Source organism: Tursiops truncatus, chromosome 3 (genome assembly GCF_011762595.2).
Source record: "Tursiops truncatus isolate mTurTru1 chromosome 3, mTurTru1.mat.Y, whole genome shotgun sequence".
In the NCBI taxonomy this organism is placed as follows: Eukaryota; Metazoa; Chordata; class Mammalia; order Artiodactyla; family Delphinidae; genus Tursiops; species Tursiops truncatus.
Window position 1 is genome coordinate 58,603,496 of NC_047036.1, and position 23,825 is coordinate 58,627,320.

Below are 23,825 nucleotides of genomic sequence, written 5' to 3' on the forward strand. Positions count from 1 at the left end.
TCAAGCCCCGGTCCAGGAAGATCCCACATGCCGCGGAGCAACAAAGCCTGTGCGCCACTACTACTGAGCCTGCGCTCTAGAGCCTGCGAGCCACAACTACTGAGCCCGCGCACCTAGAGCCCGTGCTTCGCAACAAGAGAAGTCAGCACAATGAGAAGCCCGCACACCGCAATGAAGAGTAGCCCCTGCTTACCACAACTAGAGAGAGCCTGTGTGCAGCAGCAAAGACCCAATGCAGCCAAAAATAAGTAAATAAAATAAATAAATTTATTATTTTTTAAAGTTGTGATTTCTGAATATAGTTTTAAAACAACTACAGGGCTTCCCTGGTGGCGCAGTGGTTGAGAGTCCACCTGCCGATGCAGGGGACACGGGTTCGTGCCCCGATCCAGGAAGATCCCACATGCCGCAGAGCGGCTGGGCCCGTGAGCCATAGCTGCTGAGCCTGCGCGTCCGGAGGCTGTGCTCCGCAACGGGAGAGGCCACAACAGTGAGAGGCCCGCGTACCGCAAAAAAAAAAAACAAAGAACAACTACAGCATCAGTTTTTAATATGAAAAAAATTAGAAAATGTTTCCCCAATTCCAAAAGCCCAGACACACACCTCTTCTAAAATACTTCTGTGTTATCAAATCTGTCCTTAAATCTGTTACGTTTATTACTGGTCATTCTCAGGCTAAATTGTATTGGCTAAACAATCACCAATTAATATTTAAAGAAGATGAAAGAACTAGCAGTTATTATAAATCGGTAATAGCAGGTAACATTTACTGAGAAATGACCACACACCAGACTTTAAAGGGACTGTGGCATGTAATACGTAATGAGGCACTTCTATCAGCCCCATTCTATAAAGAAATGGAGCTTTAGAGATTAAGATTTGATCAACGTCATACCACTAATGGAGCTAGAAGAATACGAATCCAGACAATCAAACATATATTCCAATATAATTATTTGTACTCAATATGCAAAATCAAATATCATAGTCTTTGTCATGGTTATAAGAAATTTCCTTTTGCAAAATATCACAATAATTACCTTTTATTAAATATTCTATTCACATATTACACCAGAAAAAGTACTCGCATTGGAATCCTGTGACCTTGATTCCCAGGTCAGCTGTGCTAACCAGCTCTGTGATCCTAGGCGAGTTACTCACCGCCTTTAGGCTTCTGTATTCTCATTGGTAATGTGATGCAACTGGACAGGATAATCCTAAGGACCTTTCACCTCTAAATGTTTTTAACAGTTTATTTAAAAAAATAGCGGTTACTTAAGACTGTGTAAACTACTAGCCTTAAGCTGGTTCTGCTAGTTCAGGGAGGCAAGAGAAGGGTAATAAGGTTCTGGAGAGAAATATAAGTTGCTGTGAAAAAAATCAGTCACTTCTCTCTCTTTTTTGTTGTTTTTAAGCTTCTGTTCTATGTTACGTAACTGTAAAGCTGTCAGATCAAATTCTGTCAAGTACTTTATGCTCTGCCCATGAGATGAACCAAAAGGCCTAACTAGATTCTACATGAATGAGAAAGCTTAATGTCGCCTTAAGCGAACTAACTCGTCAAAAAGTTTACGCAGAATGGACAATGAAGTGTAAAAAGTGTCCAAATTAATTTATAAATTAAGCAAATGGCATGCTCATTAATCCTAGATAACCTGTAAAAAAAAATTAATGCTCACACCTCTTACGTAAGAACTCTAAGATGCCCACCACCTATTTTACACCCATCTTTTAATAATTTCATCCTTTTCTCCTGAAAAATTATCTATTTGCAAGAATGAATGCTCTTAACAAGAAAGAAAATATAAGAGTTAAAAACCGTACTCCTATTATTGTGATTTTTTTCCCCTATTTAAGGTTAATTACTGGATATCAACTATACTCTTAAAACAGGGAAATATATTTTTTAACTTTAGTTCCTAAATAATTTCAAGATTCTTATAGATTATTGCTATTATCTGGGGGCTTTAGGAGGAGGAGAAGATCCAAAAAATTACGGAAATTTTAGAGCTGAAAGAGTTCTTAGAGAAAAAACAATTAGCTCAACCAATCCAAGGCATGATCCTACCTCTCTCTCCTCATTGTTCCCCCAACACCAAAAATAGCTTAGGTGTCCCAGCAACATAATCCGCAAAGCTCTCAACCTTTTACACAAAAGGCCTGTTTCTGGACCTTATTATGATTCTCCTCTTGATTCTTCCCTTGTCTCTTTCTAACATCATAACCTTCCCTAACGAACCTAACCCATGTACTACATCAGCTCAACTGAACTCTCTCCTACTCACCTTTTATCCTTCTATCCCTCCTACCCACACAAGGCCCTAGTTCCTAGGTTAATCCTTCTTTGCTCTTAGAGCTGAGTTTTTAAGTATGACAAAAATGAAACCACTGAACAGACTGCTACAACTATCAACTCTCAAGTGGGCTCAACACTACTCAGAAATCCTTTTCTATCTTCTGAGAGAGGAAAAAGATTTGATTACATATAGGTAAAGACTACCTATAAGTTTATGGGTAATGGGGCAGGAAGTTAAATGCGGTTCATACCTGTTACCTCTTTTTATTTCAAGTAGAAAACAAAATCATCTTTTGAAATAATCATCACTGAGCCAACAGTGGACTACACACCTGGTTCTATTTGAAACATTTCACATGTATCCCTGATAGAGTTTTTATACCAAACCCATGAAGTGGATAATTTATCTCATTTGTCAGATGAGGAAATTAAAACACATAGCAGCAGAGTAACTTATTCAAGGCACACTATAGTAAGTGGCAAAGCTAGAATCTGAACCCAGGCAGTCTAGCTGTGAGGCCTATCCTTTTAGTTACCACGCTATGTCTGAAAGCACAGCGCCTTAGGACCCTAAGATGGTATAAGATTGCTTATACATATCAAGAGAAATCTTAACAGTTTTCTTTATAAAGGTTTAATTCCTCTCCATATCCAGAAAAATGGTCCTAGATCTAAGAAAACATTTAAAGATGAAGGTACTGGGTACCTGGTATGTTTCAGGGCTTACAAAAGCAAAATCCAGTCATATGTCATAGAATTTTGTACACGTGAAAGGTGGAATATGTAGAATACTAGCTAAGGGAGTGTGTTCTTGAGCCAAACTGCCAGGATTACTAGCTGTGTGACCACAGGCATATTACTTGAACAGATAGAGAAAAAGAAACTCTGAGGAAGGAATAAATTGCAAGGGTAAAACTAACTTTGAATACATAGTAAAATTTTTACATCTAAAAACAAAAAATTCAGAGGCAAACGTTATATAACCAATATGACCCACAAGAGTTAGGTTGCTTAATACAAATACAATGGTTTTTAAACTAAGATGCAAATAAACAAGCAAGTGGCATGGCCAATTCATAAAACAGGACAAACACCAAAAATGCTCAACTCTTAATTTCTTTTTAAAAAGCCTATTGCATGTACTTTTAAAACTAATTTATGAAAAATATTGGTATATACTTGCATGTTTATACAGAAGATGATGTGGAAGGGCATACATTATATTGTTATTGTTAACAGTAGTTATTCTTGATGAAGGAGGAAGGAGGGACCCAAGGGAAGAGACATGCGGGGAAGAAAGGAGATTCCATATAGAGCCTCTTCCTCAATCGTTTTTGTAGTGCAGTCTCTCTTGGATGCATCCGATTGACAAAATTTAGGTTACATGCCTGCATCCTACCTCCAAGGGAGACAGAATTTGATATGGGGGTTCTACCTTGGGGAGGCAAAACAGGGCTCATAGGGCTGAAATGAGACTCCTAAGCAAAATGAGTCAGAACACAAATACTAAATGACCACACCCAGGAATGGATGCTAAATCCTTTTCTAACTACATATACACTTGCAGCAAGATATAGAGAGCTACTTACACTCCTCAGATACATATGCAAAAGCCTAACAATAAATTAATAGGTGATATTTCCACTACTGGGCATATACCCTGAGAAAATCATAATTCAAAAAGGGTCATGTACCACAATGTTCACTGCGGCTCTACAATAACCAGGACATGGAAGCAACCTAAGTGTCCATCGACTTATGAATGGATAAAAAGATGGGGCACATATATACAATGGAATATTACTCAGCCATAAGAAGAAACAAAATTGAGTCATTTGTAGTGAGGTGGATGGACCTAGAGACTGTCATACAGAATGAAGTCAGAAAGAGAAAAATAAATACTGTATGCTAACACATAATATGGAATCTAAAAAAAAAAAAGGTTCTGAAGAACCTAGGGGCAGGACAGGAATAAAGACGCAGACGTAGAGAATGGACTTGAGGACACGGGGAGGGAGAAGGGTAAGTTGGGACAAAGTGAGAGAGTGGCGTGGACATATATACACTACCAAATGTAAAATATCGATAGCTAGTGGGAAGCAGCCGCATAGCATAGGGAGATCAGCTCGGTGCTTTGTGACCACCCAGAGGGGTGGGATAGGGAGGGTGGGAGGGAGATGCAAGAGGGAGGAGATATGGGGATATATGTATAGCTGATTCACTTTGTTATAACGCAGAAACTAACACACCATTGTAAAGCAATTATACTCCAATAAAGATGTTAAAAAAATTTTTTTAAGTTATACAAAATTTTTTAAAAATATGCTTATAACTGAAGCTTCCACTTGACTGACTACATATAGTACTACAGAATACACGTGCCTCTAGAACATGTCAGCTACTATAGCCCTTCATGACCCAGCTTACCGAACACTGTTTATCTCACAGGAGCGGTGGTCTACAAACATCAGGAAGGGCAAAATAAGAACTACTGAAATGAATACACCATAAAGTTTTGTCCTTCATTTCAACATTAGACAATCTATTTTTTTCTTTAACCTTGTTTCTTTACCATGGAACAGGTCTGATTTAATAGTGCTTAAAGTTAACAGGGGTTTGGTAGAAAACCTCAAGGACACAGGCAATTTTTAAAAACAGGAGTCCAAACAACATGCATATTGTTGTAGATATCTTTAACATAAAATATCACAGGTTTGTCTCATTTAGAACCACGAAGATGGATATTTTCTTTTTTTTTTTTTTTTTTTGCGGTACGCGGGCCTCTCACTGTTGCTGCCTCTCACGTTGCGGAGCACAGGCTCCGGACGCGCAGGCTCAGCGGCCATGGCTCACGGGCCCAGCCGCTCCACAGCATGTGGGATCCTCCAGGACTGGGGCACAAACCTGTGTCCCCAGCATCGGCAGGCGGACTCTCAACCACTGTGCCACCAGGGAAGCCCTGGATATTTTCATTTTAAAGGAAATACTCAGAACAAAAAGCAAAAACAAAACAAAACTTGGTGCTTAATTTTGGCATATGATTTATGAAATATTCTGCTGAGTCACAATCAGCACCACCAAAACCACCCCACCCCATCTCCTAGTATTTTCACTGCACAACAAATAAATGTAACCAAGGGCTGCTGCTATCTGCAGAGTATCACCCCAACTTGGAAAACCAGCAGCCTCCAACCCACAGGCTAACCACTCCGCTCTACGTTCCAGGCTTCTCCAACTCTGCACGTAAGACTCATGGCCCCATACACCTGCTCTTGCAATCCTCGTGCAAACTCAGGTGTGTATGCTTACCCAGGTCAAGTGAAATCGTTTCCTTACCTTTCACTGGCAGCAGTCCCAGGGAAAAAAAGAGATAGTAGTAGCCTTCCTCTCTGGCTTCAACACATATTTACTACATAAATGAATGACTGAACAAAGGTTTGTATAAATAAACCACACACTGGTGCTAGGAGCAAGAGCTGCCAAAGATGAAACACGTGAAGTTCTGCTGCTAAAGGAAGAGCAATAGATAGTCTCTCAACAGGCAAAGATAGAAGTGAAGACCCTCTAGTAAAGCAACTATACTCCAATAAAAATTAATTTAAAAAAAGAAGAAAGGAAGACCCTCTAAGAAGATGGGAATGCTAAATGGAAGCCAGAAAGCGTGCTGAGAATGGCAAGTAGTTGGATTCACCAACAGAGTTAAGGTATATAAAAAGTAGTAGTGGTAGGTACACTAGGAAAATAAATTGATAGAACGTAACAGGCCAAGAATACCAGACTAAAGAGTTTGGACTTTATTTGGCACACAGAAGGAGGCAATTTAAAGATCCTGAGCAGAAAAGAGACATCCAAGGCTATGCTTGAAGACAGTTTATCTAGCAGCTGTGTGTAGGATGGATTAATAGGTAGAAATGAAGGCAGACAAGTTGAGAAACTCATGAGTTTCTCCTAAGTTCCTTGTGCATACTTCTTTTAACATACTTATCACATGAGAGTGTGATTTACTTTTCTTCGTCTATTCTACCAGGCTCAGAACTCCAGAGAAGCATAATCCATTTTTCCAAACATATAAAAAGTAGGGATGAATCAAATGATGTCTGATGTCCTTTCTAACTAGTAACTTAGGTGTCTATGTTCAATTACTTAGAGAACGAAGATAGGAAATAATTTACAAAGGGGTGGTATCAGCAAATTCATTTATAACCACTTTTTATAATTCAAAATGTTTTCTGATGATGGAAGATCATTCATCGCTTGCTTACCTTGCACAAGGCATTATGTTCAATACTCTACACATATTATATCACTTATTCCTCAAAATGACCCTATGAGGCAGGTATTCATACATTCTTCCAACGAGCCTCAGGTGTAAAAAGGTTAAGTAAGTGGCCCAAGTTCACACAGTTAGTAAGCGGCAGAGTCAGTCTCTAAACCTAGGCAATCTCTCTCCAGAACCTGGATTTAACCAGGTTCCCAGGTCAAGACAAAAGGTCAGTATAACCCATAATGTATCTAATCATACAATTATCATAGAATATATCAAGCATATTGTTCAGTCACTCTTTAAGTGTTAGATTTTTAAAAAATCTTGCAGTATCCTCTCTTCAGGCTTTAGATACTTGAAAAATTTGAAGAGTCAATACGCAGATGAAAACTTAAGACTTTTTCAACATATCTCTAAAGAGTAAAAGAAATGGGCCTTCCCAACAATAAATTCTACCCACAAATGTATCACGCCGCATGAAAACACAGACCAACCAATTAGCTGATCAGAGTCCTGTTAGTGACAGCTGATACATTCCAACTCTGGTTGGAGTAACATCTCTCTGCCCTGTTGTAAATAAAGAACATCCGTGCGCCAGTTCTAGAAAGGAGAGCCAAGAGCTTCTAGACTTCAGTTGAGTGGTTGTGTATGAAACTGTAAAATCATATGAATCATTTTATAAAATAGAACTATGCTTTTTGTTGTTGTTGTCGCCATTCTGAGAAGCTACTCAGATACAAAAAGTTAGTATTCTCCAAACAAAATTTACTCAGAATCACTTCCATTTCTTTTTCACGGTTTAGAAAAATTTAGCAAGAAATCTCCTCAGCCTTGAAATTAATTTCAAGGACTTTCAGATATGCATTAACTTACAAAGCTAAATATCAAGACTTCTAACATGTGGTTGCTGTTTGCTAAGTATAGCTCTATTTTCCACTCATATGATTAATTGATAGAAAACAGATTCTTAGTCTGGGATCCACAAAAGCTATAAAGGGGACTACATGAATTACTTTCAATTTTTCAAAAAACACGTATTTCCCCTACATAATACACAAAATAGTGAAAACCAAAGATTTTCTTGGTTTTAACTAGAATTCTACCAACTCAACTCATTTTGGTTATACTTTATCTCAGGTAAAGCAAAAGCTCTGACAAGTGGTAGAGAAATCACAATTTTAAAAAAGAAAAAGTAAATCAGTGCTTTGAAATGTACCTCAAAAAAGTGCTGTACGTGGCGCGATGTGGGGAGAAGAAAATAAAAGGGAGAAAAAGATTAGAAACACTGAACTAGATACCAAAAAAAACAAAAACAAAAAACGATCCTAATCTCACAGATGATAACATTAGTTGTAGCTCACCTTTAGGAACATTGTAACATTTACCTCTGCCAACATTTTGAGATAAGCTCTGTTATAACTACTCTTTTATAAAGCCAGGGTTCAAACGTATGTCTATTTGGTTTAAATTGTGGAATTATACTGCCTCTGAATAATAACTACTGTTAACTTAAGAATCAGAATAACTTCATCTGATATATCAGGGGCTGGCTGATCTAAACCTGAAAGCATTGTTAATACGTATAAGACTTTAGAGGGACTTCCCTGGTGGTCCAGTGGTTAAGACTCCGTGCTTCCACTGCAGGGGGCTCAGGATTGATCCCTGGTGGGGGAACTAAGATTCCACATGCCTTGCCATGTGGCCAAAAAGTAAAAATACTTCAGACTAAAAAGTTCCTTATCAGTACAGTTTATTACTTTATCAATCATTGTACAACAAACAGTCAAGCTCATTGACTTTTTCTCCACGGCTATTCATTCTTAAAATTGGCTTCTCCCCTTATCGCTATACTTATATTACTTTTCTTAAGGCCTCCAATAACCTCTCAATTCCCAAATTCAAGGGATTATTTTCATTCTCACCCCTCTTGTCCTTATGACAGACCAGACCCAACTGACTATTTTCTGCCACTTAAAAGTTTCCCTCCTTCCCTGGACAACACTCTCTCTCAATTCTATTTTTTAGCTTCTTTCCCTCAGTTTCTTTCAGCAACTGAACCCTCTCCTCTGCATAATCCATAAATGCAGGGGTCCCCCAACATGCAGTCTGGCACTTTTTTTTCTTTCTTTCTTTCTTTTTGCGGTACGCGGGCCTCTCACTGCTGTGGCCTCTCCCGCTGCGGAGCACAGGCTCCGGACGCGCAGTCTCAGCGGCCATGGCTCACGGGCCCAGCTGCTCCGCGGCATGTGAAATCTTCCCGGACCGGGGCATGAACCTGTGTCCCCTGCATCGGCAGGCGGACTCTCAACCACTGCGCCACCAGGGAAGCCCTGGCACTTTCTTAAAGAATACGATTTACTAAGTTTATTTGTTCCCTATACATATTTGCAAAAATCTTTTCTGCATTTAGATTTTAAGGAATTTTTAACATTTTAATCCACAATACTTCACTAAACTATAAACACCATGAGGGTGGGGTCTATTTGGTTTTGTGGTCCATAACATAAGACACTCAGTGTTTGCTGAATACATGAAAGCTCCCTTTGGTGTAACCTAGACCTAACATCTCATTGGAGCAGCTGGTAACTAAAATCATGCTTTTTTTTTTAAAGTATGTGCTAAGTCACAAACTTTCTGGCCCAAAAAATAGGTTGGACTAGATGAGTAGATTCCTCCTACAGAGCAGATAAACCTTAAGGTTTCATATACCAGCTCTAAAATTCAATGAGTCTAACAATTATCAGCTGTTCCCAGATTATCTTTAAATCATCACACCTCTTCCTTAATAAATACAACCTCGAGTAATTTTGTTGTTGTTGTACTAAAGAATTGTGAAATACCCCTACTACCGATGAAGCATGCCAAATTTAGTACTTTAATTTCAGCGTTAAACATACAAAGGATCAGAAGCCTAAAGGTGTGTGAAAAGAAAATCACTGTAAACACAATAATCGTGCAATTCTTTTTTTCAATTTAGAATCATAAAATCTTAGAAATGGGAATAAACATTAAAGTTTTGTTTAACTTCCTACTCAACCAACGATCCTTTCTAAAGAATCCATGATATTTTTTGCAAACCTGCCCGAATACTCAATCCTTTTGTATTCTAATTAACTCTAAAAAGTAAATCTTAGGCACATGACTGGACCTAACACACACAGAAGGCTTAAAAAGGGTTAGGTAGGAGATAAGTAGAAAAATGTTAGGTTTTTCTTTCTCTTTTCAATTTCTCAACCATTGGTATAATAATGCTCAAAATCTCAAGCCACATTAAAGATAAAAAAGCACACCAAGATCACTTCCAAACTCAGGTTAATTAAATTCATTAGTACCAATTCAGTACTGACACGTGTATTAAGAGAATCAGTGTAAAGATATAGGGATTGTGTTTGACTATGTGCTGAACTTGCCGGCAGGAACAATCTCAATCCCTTGGGACCTAGCACAGGTCCAGTCCTTAGCAGGCAATCTTTACTTCCTTAAGTTCTCTGAAACAAGACATCTCTCAGCTCACCTCTTGATGTCCAAGGTCCCTTTCACCTCCATAATTCTTCCCACAGAACATGTCATTAAGGAGTGGCATGACACTTCTGCTAGGGATGGTACATGATATGGAATCATGTGTTTGCAGAGATACTAAGTGAAAGAGTCTTCAACTAATCAGAAAAAAAGTTCAGAGTAATTTAATAAAGAGGATGACTCTCAAAAGCATCTAACTATAAAATATTTTGTTTTCTCCAAATCAGAGTTAAGCCTTTTGTTTGACATATATTGTATCTTTATTAGAGAAATGATACCAGTTGTAATGATTCGAATACTCTTTCAAAGGTCAGTCTCATTTGGAACTTGTTAGAACCTAAAATCCACAGGTAAAGCATCTTAGGTTATAATCACTCAAGCAGCAGACCAATGGTGCTACTCATATAAGCTAAGTTCCCTAAGCCAATCCTCATCATAAATTCAAAGAGAGGAGTTCACTGTGACAGCTACAAGCTTTCCGTGAAAGGCTCTGATAGTTTACCTTTATTTGTACTGGAAGTCTTATCACAAACGGACTTTTCGCAGGCTCCTCTCACCACCACATTCCCTGGGCTCCCCCCACCAGAAAAAACAAACAACAACAAACAAGCAAAGGTTTTTAAAAACCAAAAACTTAGTCTCATCCACATACCAAAAACTTAATCTTGTCCATGTTAGTCACTAAAAATCGTTCCTCTTGAAGGAGAAAAGCAAAATACGGTTTGCAAAAATAACCTACACATCTTTTGTACATACACACATAAATGCAAGCAGACGATACAAGGCACATCAAACCCAGATCCATTTTAGTGAATTCCCTCCAGGGCCCAAATGTGTGTATTATGCAACTGCCACCATTCCAGACTTTAATCCCTGTCTGTGATGCAGTGATAAAATACAGATGACCGGAGTATAATCTACTAGGTACGTACGTATATTTGCGAGGAGACAAGTTAAAACAAGAATTACCAAATTCTCTGGAACCGTGAAAATGACGGAAGGTGTAACAGTTCTAAATCACAACTTTTCCTTTGGGTAGTCTTTTAGCAACCTGTCCCTACCCCCCTCAAAATCCTCACACGAGAGCGTTTTCATTGAGGTTTTGAAACGATATCCCAAAAGACGAAGGGGTAGTGGTTATTTTAGAATCTACTCCAGGCAAGACACTCATACCACTTTCCAGAAGCTGAAAAGCCAGTGAGATACTTGACCCCCTCTCCCAAAGGGCGATAATGGGAGTAAATGTAACCCAGATCCCTGAGCCATAAACAAACCAAAGCTTCACCCACTGATTTCCGAGGGCACAGGCCTCGAAAAATTGCATAATGGACAACTAAGAATTAGAACAAAATTGTAATGACCTACATTCTAGAACGGAATCTATACAATACCTATTCCAAAAGCGGTTAAAGGTAAGAGCAGCGGTCAGAGCATCCGTGGCTGAACCCGAGTCCAAACGCTTCCGCCCCACCAGCCACCAAGTCCGCTTCCCCCACGCCGAGGCGACCGACCGGGCGGACAGGCTCCAGGTGGGAGAGGTGGGAGGGGAGGGGAGGGGAGTAGAGGGGGCACAGCAAGCAGCAGCTGGGGAACGGGCCGCGGCGGGCGGAGGAAGAAGGAGGCATTCCCTCACACAAAATGGTGGCGCTGGCGCGGAGGCCGGCGCACCTGGGGCGTGCCACACGCCCCTCGGGGGAGCAGGCCAGTTACCCGCAGCTGGACGCGCGCCCCGGGCCCGGGCGGCCGACGTGGGCCTGCGTCGCGCCCGAGTCCTCGGGGCAGCCCGCAGCTCTTGGTCCAAGTCACCGCCCGCGCACGGGGGTGCGGGGCCGTGGCCGGCGGGGCGCGAGGCCGGACCGGGCAGCCTCGGCCTGGGCCCGCGGCCCCCGCCCGGGACGGGCCGCGCACTCACCTCCGACGCGCCGCCGGAGCCCGGGAAAGGAGGCGGAGCCGCGGGAATGAATGAAGCCGGCGGCGGCTCGCTGGCGACCCCCAGCCGGGCCCGGGCCGCGCCGCTCGCGGCTGCGGGGGCCGGTACAGCCGCCTGCCCCTCGCCCGGGACGCCCGGCTCCTGGTCGGCGGGTCGGCCGCAGCCCACCGTGCCCTCCGCCAGCGTGACGCACTCGCGCCGCAGCGTCTCCAGCCTTTGCAGCCGCGCGGCGCCCGCGCCCACCGCGAATCCCCCCGCCTGCGCCGCGCGGCCCCTCCTCAACGCTCGGGACGCCGCCCTGCCTCCCGCCGGGCTCGCCGGTTAGGCGGGCGCCGGGCAGGTGCGGGCTTGGCCGGCCGGAGGGCGCCACGCGGCCGCCGCCCCGCCACCCGCGCCCCCTCTCCCCGCTCCCGCCGCCGTCGCTAGTCAGAGCGCGACGCCCCAGCTCAGGCAATGGCCGGGTATTAAAGAGTGACCTTGGCTTAGGTATAAAAATAGGTGCGGGTAAGCTGCGGGGACCACGACGCTGAATTTGCGTATTCCTTTAATGTCAACATTCGCAGGATCCCGTTTGCACGCCCCAAGGAGTTCTCCTCTAGCGAGGGGCGGGACCTCCGGGAATTTATCCAGGGTGGGCGAGGCCTGCCGGCCTCGGACAGGGATGCGGAGGGTGCGGAAGAAGTCCACAGGCCCTCTCCGGCCACCTCCCTCCGAAACCCACTGCCACACTGGAGGATGGAAGGCGAAAGGAAGTCGAGAGGCCCCTTCACAATTTGGACAAGCCCAAGTGCCCAGACTTCCATCTTGAGATTACAAGGAACCACCAGATTCCTGCGTTGAGCTTTTCTCTTTCAGAAACTAGCACACGCAAAACTATCCCTAACCCAGGAGGACCGCGCTCCACCCTCCTTCGCTTCCTCTTCCTATTCATTTCCCTTGCTTTAGCGCCCAGGGCCCTTTTGCTAATTACACTCCCAGGAGAGAAAGATAAACTCTCAAGTATTTAAAGCATGGTAGATTTCTTTAAAGTAATGCATGCCACGGTTTAAATATGTTTAATAAGTGAACTGAGGAATAGTATTGTATTTGAGTAATTTTAAGACTTCCTATTATCCATAAACTCTGGAAAATAAACTCATCATTCAAGAGGCGTGGCACTGTTTTTAGCTCATCCAGTACCTTTGAAATTGCTTCTTTAATTCCTCAGAAATATTTAGCAATCATAGTACCGACCTTTCATGAAGTTACTAACGATCAATGAGATCAATAAATACTTCAAAGAATACTTGTTGATGCAGAGATATTTGGCTCAGAATTTTTTCATCAGATAGAATTTTCTACCTTCAGTTGCTCGTAAGAATCAACCTCACATCTGTAATGTTTTTTTATTTGTAATATTTAATTAGCAGAAATCTTAAATGTTATACATAAAGTAGTTACCATTTTTGTGGACCTTAACAATGAACTAGATTTAATTGAGCAGGAATTTTGAATAGCTGGGTTTTTTTTTAATTTTTTAATTTAATTTAATTTTTTTATACAGCAGGTTCTTATTAGTCATCCATTTTATAGACATCAGTGTATACATGTCAATCCCAATCTCCCAATTCATCACACCACCATCCCCACCCGCTGTGGCTTTCCCTGCTTGGTGTCCATACGTTTGTTCTCTATATCTGTGTCTCAATTTCTGCCCTGCAAACTGGTTCATCTGTACCATTTTTCTAGGTTCCACGTATATGCGTTGATATGCGATATTTGTTTTTCTCTTTCTGACTTACTTCACTTTGTATGACAGTCTCTAGATTCATCCACGTCTCTACAAATGACCCAATTTCGTTCCTTTTTATGGCTGAATAATATTCCTTTGTATATATGTACCACATCTTCTTTATCCATTCATCTGTTGATGGACATTTAGGTTGCTTCCACGTCCTTGCTATTGTAAATAGTGCTTCAATGAACATTGGGGTGCATGTGTTTTATCCACAGCAAATCTTGAATGAATGAAGTTATATAACTGTGGAATTTATATTTCTAGGGCTGTATGTAAGTGGGAGTCCCCAGGGCAATTCCAAACAATTGCCACTTGGGAAGATGTTCTTTTGGCTACCACACTACAGGTGTTGAAGCCTTGGGCCATAGAGTAAAGCTAGCCAATGCAACTTTTTACATTTGAAATGCATGAATGTGATTGGCTTTTAGCTATTATTGTAGTCAGTGGCTACTTGTGCCTGGGAAGCCTGTCTTTCAAATGTCTGGCCACTCAGTTAGGAATCAAAGCCACACTCACCTAGCCCTATAAAAGAGAGGGTCCAGTGGCCTCTCATTCAAGCAGCTAAACCCAGCTCTCTTCCTGCAGCAAGGGTCTTTCCTGCAGAGACCTGCTAAAGAAGTGCTGTCTCCTACCTATGAGGAATGTCCTGTGAGGAAGCTCTGGCTTCGTTCTCTTTACCTGCAACGTGATAAGGCTTTGAGTGTTTTAAGAAAAAAAAAATCACCATTTACGTTCCTCTTTGGCTGAGATACATGAAATCTTGCTTCTGTGTTTACCCATATTCTGAAAATCCATGTGCTCTTAGTGCGCAAAGAATTAAAAAAAAAAGTCTTTATCAGATTAATACATGCTGTAAGTCACTACCAAATAATTTGAAATATGCTTTGACTCTTTTGTCTAAAAAGTTTTGCAGCAAGTAAAAGGATTATTGCTTTGATCTTTGTTGTTGCATATGCTTGCTTTAATTATTATTTTGTTAAGTTATAAGCAGAAAGAAACATGTTGAGTTCTTACTGCATTGTTAGTATATGTCAAAAGTAGAATGAAACCATGTTAAGAGAGACTTGTTACAACACTGGACTTTGGAGACTGCTGATACAAATGACCCAGAAAAGAGCCCTTAAACTGTACTGGAAAAGAGAAATTCCTAATGGCTAAAATAATGGCTAATGTTTTTGATTGTTAACAAATTGCAAGGCACTCTACTCACTTCTTTGTGGAAATTAACTCATTTAATTCTAGTAACCATCCTTCGAGGTATATACCAATGTTATCCCTGGTTTACCTACAAGGAAATTGAGGCACACAGAGAAACTAAGTAATTTGCTCAGGGTCACACAGCTAATAATCCTGGCAATTTGGCTCAAGAGCACACTCCCTTAACCAGTGTTCTATACCGCCTTTCATGGACACAAAATCTTATGCCATATGATTGAATTTCACTTTTGAAGCCCTAAAACATACCAAATACCAATGCCTTCATGTTTAAATGATTTCTTAGATCCAGTAGTATTTTCCTGGACATGAAGAGGGAATTAAACCCTTGGTTAGAAAACTTGTAAGACTTCCTCACATATATATTAAGCAAAATTATATAATCTGTTAGTTTTTGAAAAGCAAAAAAAACCAAAACAACAACAACAAAAAAAAAACTTTTAAGGTTAATTGCTTTCCAAGTTTTTTTTTTTTTCAGGTTCCAGAGAGCAGTTATAAGTTTTATTTACACATGTATTTAGAGAATGGAAGAAACACATTTCCTGAGAAAAGATTCATCACCATCTTTGACCCTCCATTAGACTTAGATGGGTAGAATTAGGGTCCAATGTATACAATACACATGTTTTAAATTCATAAAATTACAATGAAAAGGTTTTCATGACTGAGGTAGCCCAGGGACTTCTAGATCTAAAATATTAGCCAGTTAGTTAACTAGTTAGCTAATAGGGTCAGCCATGGAAAATGGGAAGCGGGAAGGTAATCTTTCCTACTCACCCTAGAAGAATGCTTTATTTTTTCCTCAGGTATATAAAGTATGTCACAGGAATGCTTTAATTATTTTTTAACACTTTTATTGGGGTATAATTGCTTTACAATGGTGTGCTTTAATTATTAAAAGCAGTATTTTGTTGGGGTTTTCTTTGTCAAACACTACTACTATCTGAGGATTTCAAATTCCTGAATGGTACTATGCACTGAGAAAAAGAAGAAAAAAGAACCTGAAGAACAAGAGAAATAACAGGTTTGAGAAGACCAGTTACATTTCTTCTTCTGGTTTGGTTTGATCTAATATGAGATACAAATTTAAGCACAGAGTACTTGGTAAGTTTAGGCTCAGTTTAAGAGAAAGAAGCTGTGGTATTTTTCATATTACTAAAGAAAAATTACATATTTATATCCATATATAGCAAGATGCCTAGTTAATATCCATTTTCCCCTTCTCTCTGCCAGACCCAATTTTGTTCAGGGTGGCAATGTGTCCAACCAAAACTATTTTCCTTCCCAGACTCCTCTTGCAGCTTATGATCATTTTGGTCAATGAAATGTAAGCAGAAGATTATTTGGTATGGCTTTCCAAGAAAGCTTTTTTTTTTTTTTTTTTTCCTGATAAAAGACACGCTGAGCTATCCCTTTGCCTTTTGCCATTTGTGCTTTTTTCTCCTTCCTGCCTGGAAGAAGGCCTTACCTCTAGGATCAGAGCAGCCATCTTGTAACCATGAGCTGACCATGAGAATGAAACCCATGTATTAACTATGCCAGAGTCAAGATATAGTAACATGGGACAATCATGACGTGATGGAACTACCACACCAATTCCAGACTGCCTACCCCCAGTCTTCTTGGTCACTTGCCAACAAATGCAATCCTCACTAAAATTCAAAGTTAAACACTGTCTCCTTGCTATGGCTAGAAAAAAAAGAACACACTTCTATAATATGTATACTATACTTTATAGATGCTCTTCTATGATTTTGCTGCTGTCTTAAGGAACTGCATTTTGCAGAAATCAGTGCTCTCTGTGACTTACCTACCTAGTATTTGATGAAGAAAACACACTACTCCCTGACCATGAAAAGAATATCTTATACTTGATCATTTAGTGCATTTGATTCTAAACATTTCACACATGACCTCAGTAAGTCTGGAATATCACTGTGAGGAAGGATAAGAAGTGGCTGTAGTAGTCTAGAAACAAGTTACTGGCCAAAGTAATCGCCATGCCAAGTGTATAAGGAATGTACAGAAAAGTATAATTATGTTTTTCATTTTTAATTAAAAATAAGTAGAAGAATCAAGGCATCAAGAGGGATCCTAAGATGAGAATAAGTAGTCTATACTTCATAGAAAGCCACCTGGCAATACGTATCAGAAGTGATGAAAGTGTGAATGTTCCCCTTAATACTTAAGGAAACTTTTAAAAAGAAGAAAAAATTAACTACAATCTAATGTTTTTTATTGAGTCTATTTCCTAAAGTGGCTATTGAATAAACGACAAGAAAATAAGTAAAAATTTCAAAACAGTGAAAAAGAAGTTATGTGCATGATGTCACTAAAGCATTTTTTTAAAGCCAAAATGTATAAATAATACCATGAATGTCTAAAGAGGTATATTAATATTAATCAAAGAAATACAAAAAAGTTTGCCTATCTTATTGCAGGCAATAAGAGGTATTATTTTTAATCACTAATAGCAACCACAAAGCTTATTGAAACAGCTACTCACTCTATAATAGGTTGACATGCAAATGGACTGCCCATCTGGAGGCAAAGTATCATGGTCACCGTTGTCATTGTTGCCGGGTTACGTTTATTAAACACTTATGTACCAAACATTGTACTAAATGTTTTACTTAAGTTGTCTTGTTTAATCCTCACACTATCTATTTCAGGTAGATACTATATCCTTATTTCAAAGATGAGGAAACTGAGGTTTAGGGAGATGAAGAAATTGACCCAAGGTGGTAGAGCAGGAATTTGACCATTGTCCTGAATTATACTAGACTTTAAATGCTAGACTTTAGACTTAACTATACTGCTTCTCAGTTAGTATATATCCAAGCTTCTAGAAAATATTTATATTAACACCCTCTCACCCAATATTATATATTTATTAACTGAACATTTGTCTTTTGAAAAGTCTGTTATGCCAGGCACTGTGCTGTATAGACCCTGTGATGTGACAAATGGGACAGGCAGAGCCAACAAGAAATGTGGATGTGCCTGTAGAACAGTGGTTTGCTGGCAGAACTGAGAAGACAACTAGTGCTTTTAGCAGAGTGCAGGGTGTCAAGAAATGAGACCAGAGAAACAGGCAGGACCAGTTATTCCTCTAAAAAGCCCTGGTCAGCCATGGTCAGTATGGACTCCCTCCCAAAGGCGAGGGAGAGCTGTTTAAAAAGTTTAAGTTTCAGAGTGACACATGTTAGCAAATTTTCTCAGGCTGCAATGGGGAAAATGAAATGAAGAAAATATGACTGAGGCAGGGAACCAGTTTTGGAGCTGATTAATTAATCTGGGTGAGAGAGGGCCGTCTGGTCTAGAGGTCACAGTGAGGATGAAGAGAAGTAAATGAATTCTAAAGCTCAAAGGTGGGAAGTGGAATCAACAGGACTTGGCAAAATGTGCAAAGTAATAGAGAAGAGAAGCAAGACAACCAGGCTTCTGGCTTCAACCAGGGTAGATATCGGTGCTGCTTACTAAAATAGGCATCACTAGAGAAGGAGAATTTAGGAGGTAAAATCATGAATTCCATTTTGGCTATGTTGAGTTTTCTGTGCTGTGAAACATTCAGGTGGGAACATCTGAAACAGATCTTTAGGAACTGGAGCTCAGGGTTGTCGGGGACAGGGGGGCAATTTCCCTCTCTATCCCTCTTGAGTTCTTGTGGTGTAACGAAGCAGGATCCTATGGGGTCTTCCCAGAACAGACTGCGCCCTCCCATTCCCTCTGCTTTAGTTCCTCCCTGAAGTACCTAGATAATAGTATCTGATGCACACTTCCTCAGTTGTTTTACTGAGATGCTAAAACCCCCACCAAATGGAAGAAGTTGACTATTTGATGACCCGAACCTACTGGAGCCTGAGGATTGATAATGTTAGCTCCTGTGATCAGCCGGTTAACTCATCATCCACCAATCAGAGAATTGTGCATGAGCTGATCACATACCCTGCAACTCCCCTCCGTATCTTGCCTTTAAAAATGCCTCCCTGGACTTCCCTGCTGGTACAGTGGTTAAGAATCCACCTGCCAGGGGACACAGGTTCAAGCCCTGGTCCAGGAAGATTCCACGTGTCGCGGAGCAACTAAGCACATGCGCCACAACTAACTGAGCCTGCGCTCTAGAGCCTGCGAGCCACAACTACTGAAGCCCACGTGCCTAAAGCCCGTGCTTCACAAGAGAAGCCACTGTAATGAGAAGACCGCTCACCCGCTCACCGCAACAAAGAGTAGACCCTGCTCTCCGCAACTAGAGAAAAGCCCCCGCACAGTGACGAAGACCCAATGCAGCCAAAAATAAATAAATAATTAATTTTAAAAAATAAAGAATAAAAATGCCTCCCTGAAACCCATCAGGCAGGTTGGGTATTTTGAGCACTAGCTGCCCTGGACTTTTTGCTTGGCACCCTGAAATAAACGCTGCACTTTCCTTCACCACAACCCAGTGTTGTTACTGGACACAAGTTCATGTGCCCCATGCACAGTGAGGCCAAACACACCAAAATGTGGGAGTTTGGAGCAGAGAAAGGTTTATTGCAGGGCCAAGAGAAGAGAATGAGTGGCTTGTGCTCAAAAACCCGAGCTCCTCGAGAATTTTTGGGAAAAGTTTTTACAGGCAAAATTTGGGGTGAGGAGGGTGTGTGATTTTCTTCTAATTGGTTCGTGGTTGAGGTAAAGGGGCGGTGCCCCAGGAATCTTGTGCTCAGCCTGAAGTTACCATCCTCCACCTGGGTGGAGGCCTTAGTTCCTGCAGAAAACTCAAAGATATTGTATATTCCTTGAGGAGGCACCAGGATCCTGCACTATAGTTTCTTGATTGTTACTCCTTTGTTTCTGCATTTCCTTACTTCCCTGATTAGCAACTGTTTGAATCTGCTCTTTGGAGCTCAGGGAGGTCTAGGAGGCTGAAGCCTTTATCCTGCAAATAAGAAGCGGGAAATGGGACACGGGACACGGAAAGTCTTTTGTACCTGGGAGGGCCCCGCAGGGTTTCAGTGTCAGTAGACTGGCTTTACTGGGCACAGGCAAGCGGACCCGCGTTTGGATCAGTAACAGTGGCTGGACTAATATACAAGACAGATGAACAAGAGAAAAACCAATTAAATTTCTTGCACATAGGAGATCATAAAATGATGCTCAGAGAGTGACCAAAGGCGGGTAGCTTTTATATTTTTTCACACAAAGAAACAATAAATTTGTGAGGATTTGACAGGACAAAGAACCTTAGGTTTGGATGCTTAATTAGTAAGGAATTTAAGCAAAGTTTGGGCTTGGATAGTAAATTAGTAAAGGAGGAATAAGGTTTATTTATACAGGCTTCTCAGCCCCGAATGCCCTACCTCTGGTGATAAGGATATCTTTCTACCTCCTGGCACAGGGAAGGCACCTTTCACATGGGAGATTTATTTCCCGCTTTCAGGGGGACAGAGAGGAGGGTCAAAGTGTCTCTACTGCATTGGCTGTTTTTTAAGTTTCTTTTTTTTTTTGGCTGTGCCTCGCAGCTTCCTCCCCAGCCAGGGAGGGATTGAACCTGGACCCCCCGACACCCCCCCCCGCCCCCCCCCCCCCCCCCCCCCGGCAGTGAAAGCGTGGAGTCCCAACCACTAGACTGCCAGGGAATTCCCTTAGGTAACTTTCATTCAACATAATCAATATGCCACTGAGGCTTGTTGATTATTGAGGTGGCCTGCCCTGGGCCCCAACAGGGGAGACATCTAGACTGAAGGTATAGATGGGGAGTCATTGCATAGGGATGGAAGTTGGAGGAGCCATGGGATGAGTGAGCTTACTGTGGGAGACTGGGAGGAAAAAGCACAGGCACAGGAAAAACCTAACAGAGACCAGGAGAAGGTCCTACATGGGAAGCAGAGACGTAGCCAGAGAGGAGAGGGCAAATGTGGGATATTGAGGCCCAAAGAAAGGAGTTGAGTCATCAGTGGAGTTAAACGCTCCATTCAGAATTTATCCAAAGGAACTAGTTAAGGGTGAGCACAAAGAGTTGCAAACAAGATGATTTCGATATTGTTTGTAACAGGAAAATACTGGTGGTGGGGAAGCCCACCAAAGAGTTGTTACTGAAAGTGTTGGTACCTCCATACAGTGGAATGTGCTGTGGTCTTTACATCGCCTTTCTGAACAATATTTATGGACATAGGAAAATGTTGAGTAGCAAAGACATCGGTCTAAAGAGTATGATACCACTTTTGCTTTTAAAATTATGCTCAATTATACAGATATATTCAGAGAATGTATAAACCATAAGGATAGATATTGAAATGTTAACACCAAAAGTTGGAAAATGAATTCAAAAGGGGAAAAACTGGGTAGTGGCATTACTGAATAGGTAATTTATATTTTTTATATTATTTTTTCATGATAAACATATAGTCCTTTTATAATAAGAACAAATTTAGTGGGGTTTTGGTTAAGAAATGTGTGGCACATAACCCATAACATGCAGTGATTAAGTATTATATTTATAGAAACTAGATATCAACATGGAAAAATATGTGTGCTAGAACATTAAGGGATGGCAAGTTAAATTACTTTTATAGAAAGGAGCAGGCCAAGAATTGGTAGAACCATCAAAGACAAACAAATCCACACACTAGTTAAAGGGGATAAAGACAGATTTTATTCAGTAACTACTGCCGCAGGGGAAAGAGCCGAACTCAATTCTGATTTGCGAATTGGGCATTTTAAAAGGAGAATTAGGGATTAGGGAGGGGGGAGCAAAGCAGGGAGGGAGAGGCGAGCAAAATTAGAAAAGGGAAAAGTTACAAAAAGCGGGTAAGGAGGTTGGTTAACGTGAATGTGAATGTGATTAGGCCTTCTGTGTCTGCTAAGTGGAATTCATCCAAGTTAGGCATCTGGTGTCCCCCAGAGACTGGGAGGCAGAGGCCCTATCATCCTGATGATTAAGCTTCAAAGAAATGGCTTTCAGGTCTTTGAAAAAGACATTCTTGGGTTGTAGGAGGCTCACATATATCTCAAAGGGACAGAAGAAGAATTTACAACTGTAACTTTTTTCAATAAATGCTCTGAGAATGGGAGGTCAAGGGCCTATGGTCCGGTGTTGGCTGGAACAAACAGTAATTCCTTTGTCAGCTGAGAGCTTTTCCAGACAGGAACTTAAGGGGGGGTGGACGGTGGGTCATGCCAGGGCCTTAGGCTGCAAGAAGCTGGCTAGAGTTTGGTCAAGTCTCTTAGGATGAGGGTTTGGATGGAGTTATTCGTACCCAGAGTTTTTGCAGTTTTCAGGACCAACGTGTCCAAGATCAAAAAGAGGGGACAAAAAAAAAAAAAAAGGTGACAGATCAAGGAGAGGCTGTGTAGGTCCTCTTCCTACACAACTGGGTAAAGGCCTCTGCCCCATCAGTCTCGTAATAAATGAGTCCCATACTTTAATCCTTGCCCACTCCCCAGCAGAGTCGATTCCTAGCTGAAGAGGGACCCTGAGAATACACACTATAATGTCCTTGCTCCATGGTCTTTATACATGCTGGGCCTGGCACAAGGCCACACACCAGAGGGCACGAGAACAGGCTAAGATCCTACCTGGGCTCTGTGTGCCACACCAAGTGCCTTAACTCCATCAGCCAGAGGATGGGGCGCCTTTTTCTTTTCTCTCTTTTTTTTTTTTTAATTAATTTTTATTGGAGTAGAGTTGCTTTACAATATTGTATTAGCTTCTACTTCACAGCAAAGTGAATCAGCCATACATGTATATATCCCCCCCCCCCACCCCATTTAGGACACTACAGTGCATTAAGCAGAGTTCCCTGTGCTATACAGTGTGTTCCCGTTGAGGCAGGAGATAGATGGGCTCCAGGCTAGATATTTACAACTAGCCTCCTGTTCACACCTCCTGGGGTGAGAAGAAGATGAGCTCCAGGCTCATTACCAGCCCCCTGTTTACATTTCCTAAAGCAGGAGACAAATGGGCTCCAGGATTACATATTTATGGCCGGACTCCTATCTATATTTCAAGATCTGTACCTTGATATAAAAACCAGCGACAGGAATAGGGTAAATAACCGGACATTGGGCATTTTTATGGCGGGGATAGAGTGGGACTAAACCCTGTTAAAAGATCAAGCGTTCACACATTTCCCATCCTTGGAGCAAGGGAGGCACTACTACACATGCGCAAAAGCCTTCACGGGGTCAAAAAGGCAGGAGATGCCAGACCACAGTAAGTCCTACTATCTCCTCCCAGACGCCTTTGCAGTGGGATCCATCTTAACCGAGGGGTGTGTGCGCACCCAGGGGAGGGTCCAGAGGCAAATTAGCCATGGGGTCAAAACAATACGATTGGTCAAAAAGAAGACAAAGACTCGGAAGACTGCCCCCTTATAAAGGACTTAAACTCCCCAGAAGGGCAACTCTGGGGACTCTCTCTCCCTGAGTTCGCCCATGCGTCTTTCCACAGGTACTTTGCTTTCCCAATAAACTGTTCTACTTTTCTTTTTACTTTCTGCCTCCTTGCCTGAATTCATTTTTGACAAGATGGGCAAGAACTAGGGATCCAGGCCCTAGCTGCTGGCCCCTGTAGTCCAGTGGTTACAATTCCCGGCCCGGGAACTAAGACCTTGCTTGCAGCTACTGCTCCCTGCTGCTGGCTGCAAGCTGACACTTACTGCTACCTGCAGCCGAAATCACTGTCAGTTGTCTGTTTTATACATAGTATTAGTAGTGTATATGTGTCAATCCCAATCTCCCAATTCCTCCCACCCCACCCCTTTCCCCCTTGGTTTACATACATTTGTTCTCTACTTCTGTGTCTCTATTTCTGCTTGGCAATTAAGGTCATCTAAACCATTTT

General features: G+C 41.6%; 1 protein-coding gene across 5 annotated transcripts in view; it reads right to left on the minus strand.

Annotated features, from left to right (window-relative positions):
- FAM169A (family with sequence similarity 169 member A) overlaps nt 1-12,124 on the minus strand; it is a 65,313-nt gene extending 53,189 nt beyond the window's left edge. For 2 of the 5 annotated variants that reach the window (XM_019929830.3, XM_019929825.3), the window contains exon 1: nt 11,992-12,124. The gene's annotated coding sequence lies outside the window, so the exon portion shown is untranslated. Of the gene's footprint in view, nt 1-11,470; nt 11,661-11,712; nt 11,924-11,991 lie in introns of those variants that run through there. The other 3 variants (XM_019929828.3, XM_019929829.3, XM_019929826.3) reach the window with 3 other exon arrangements.
- Nucleotides 12,125-23,825: the final 11,701 nt, after the last annotated feature.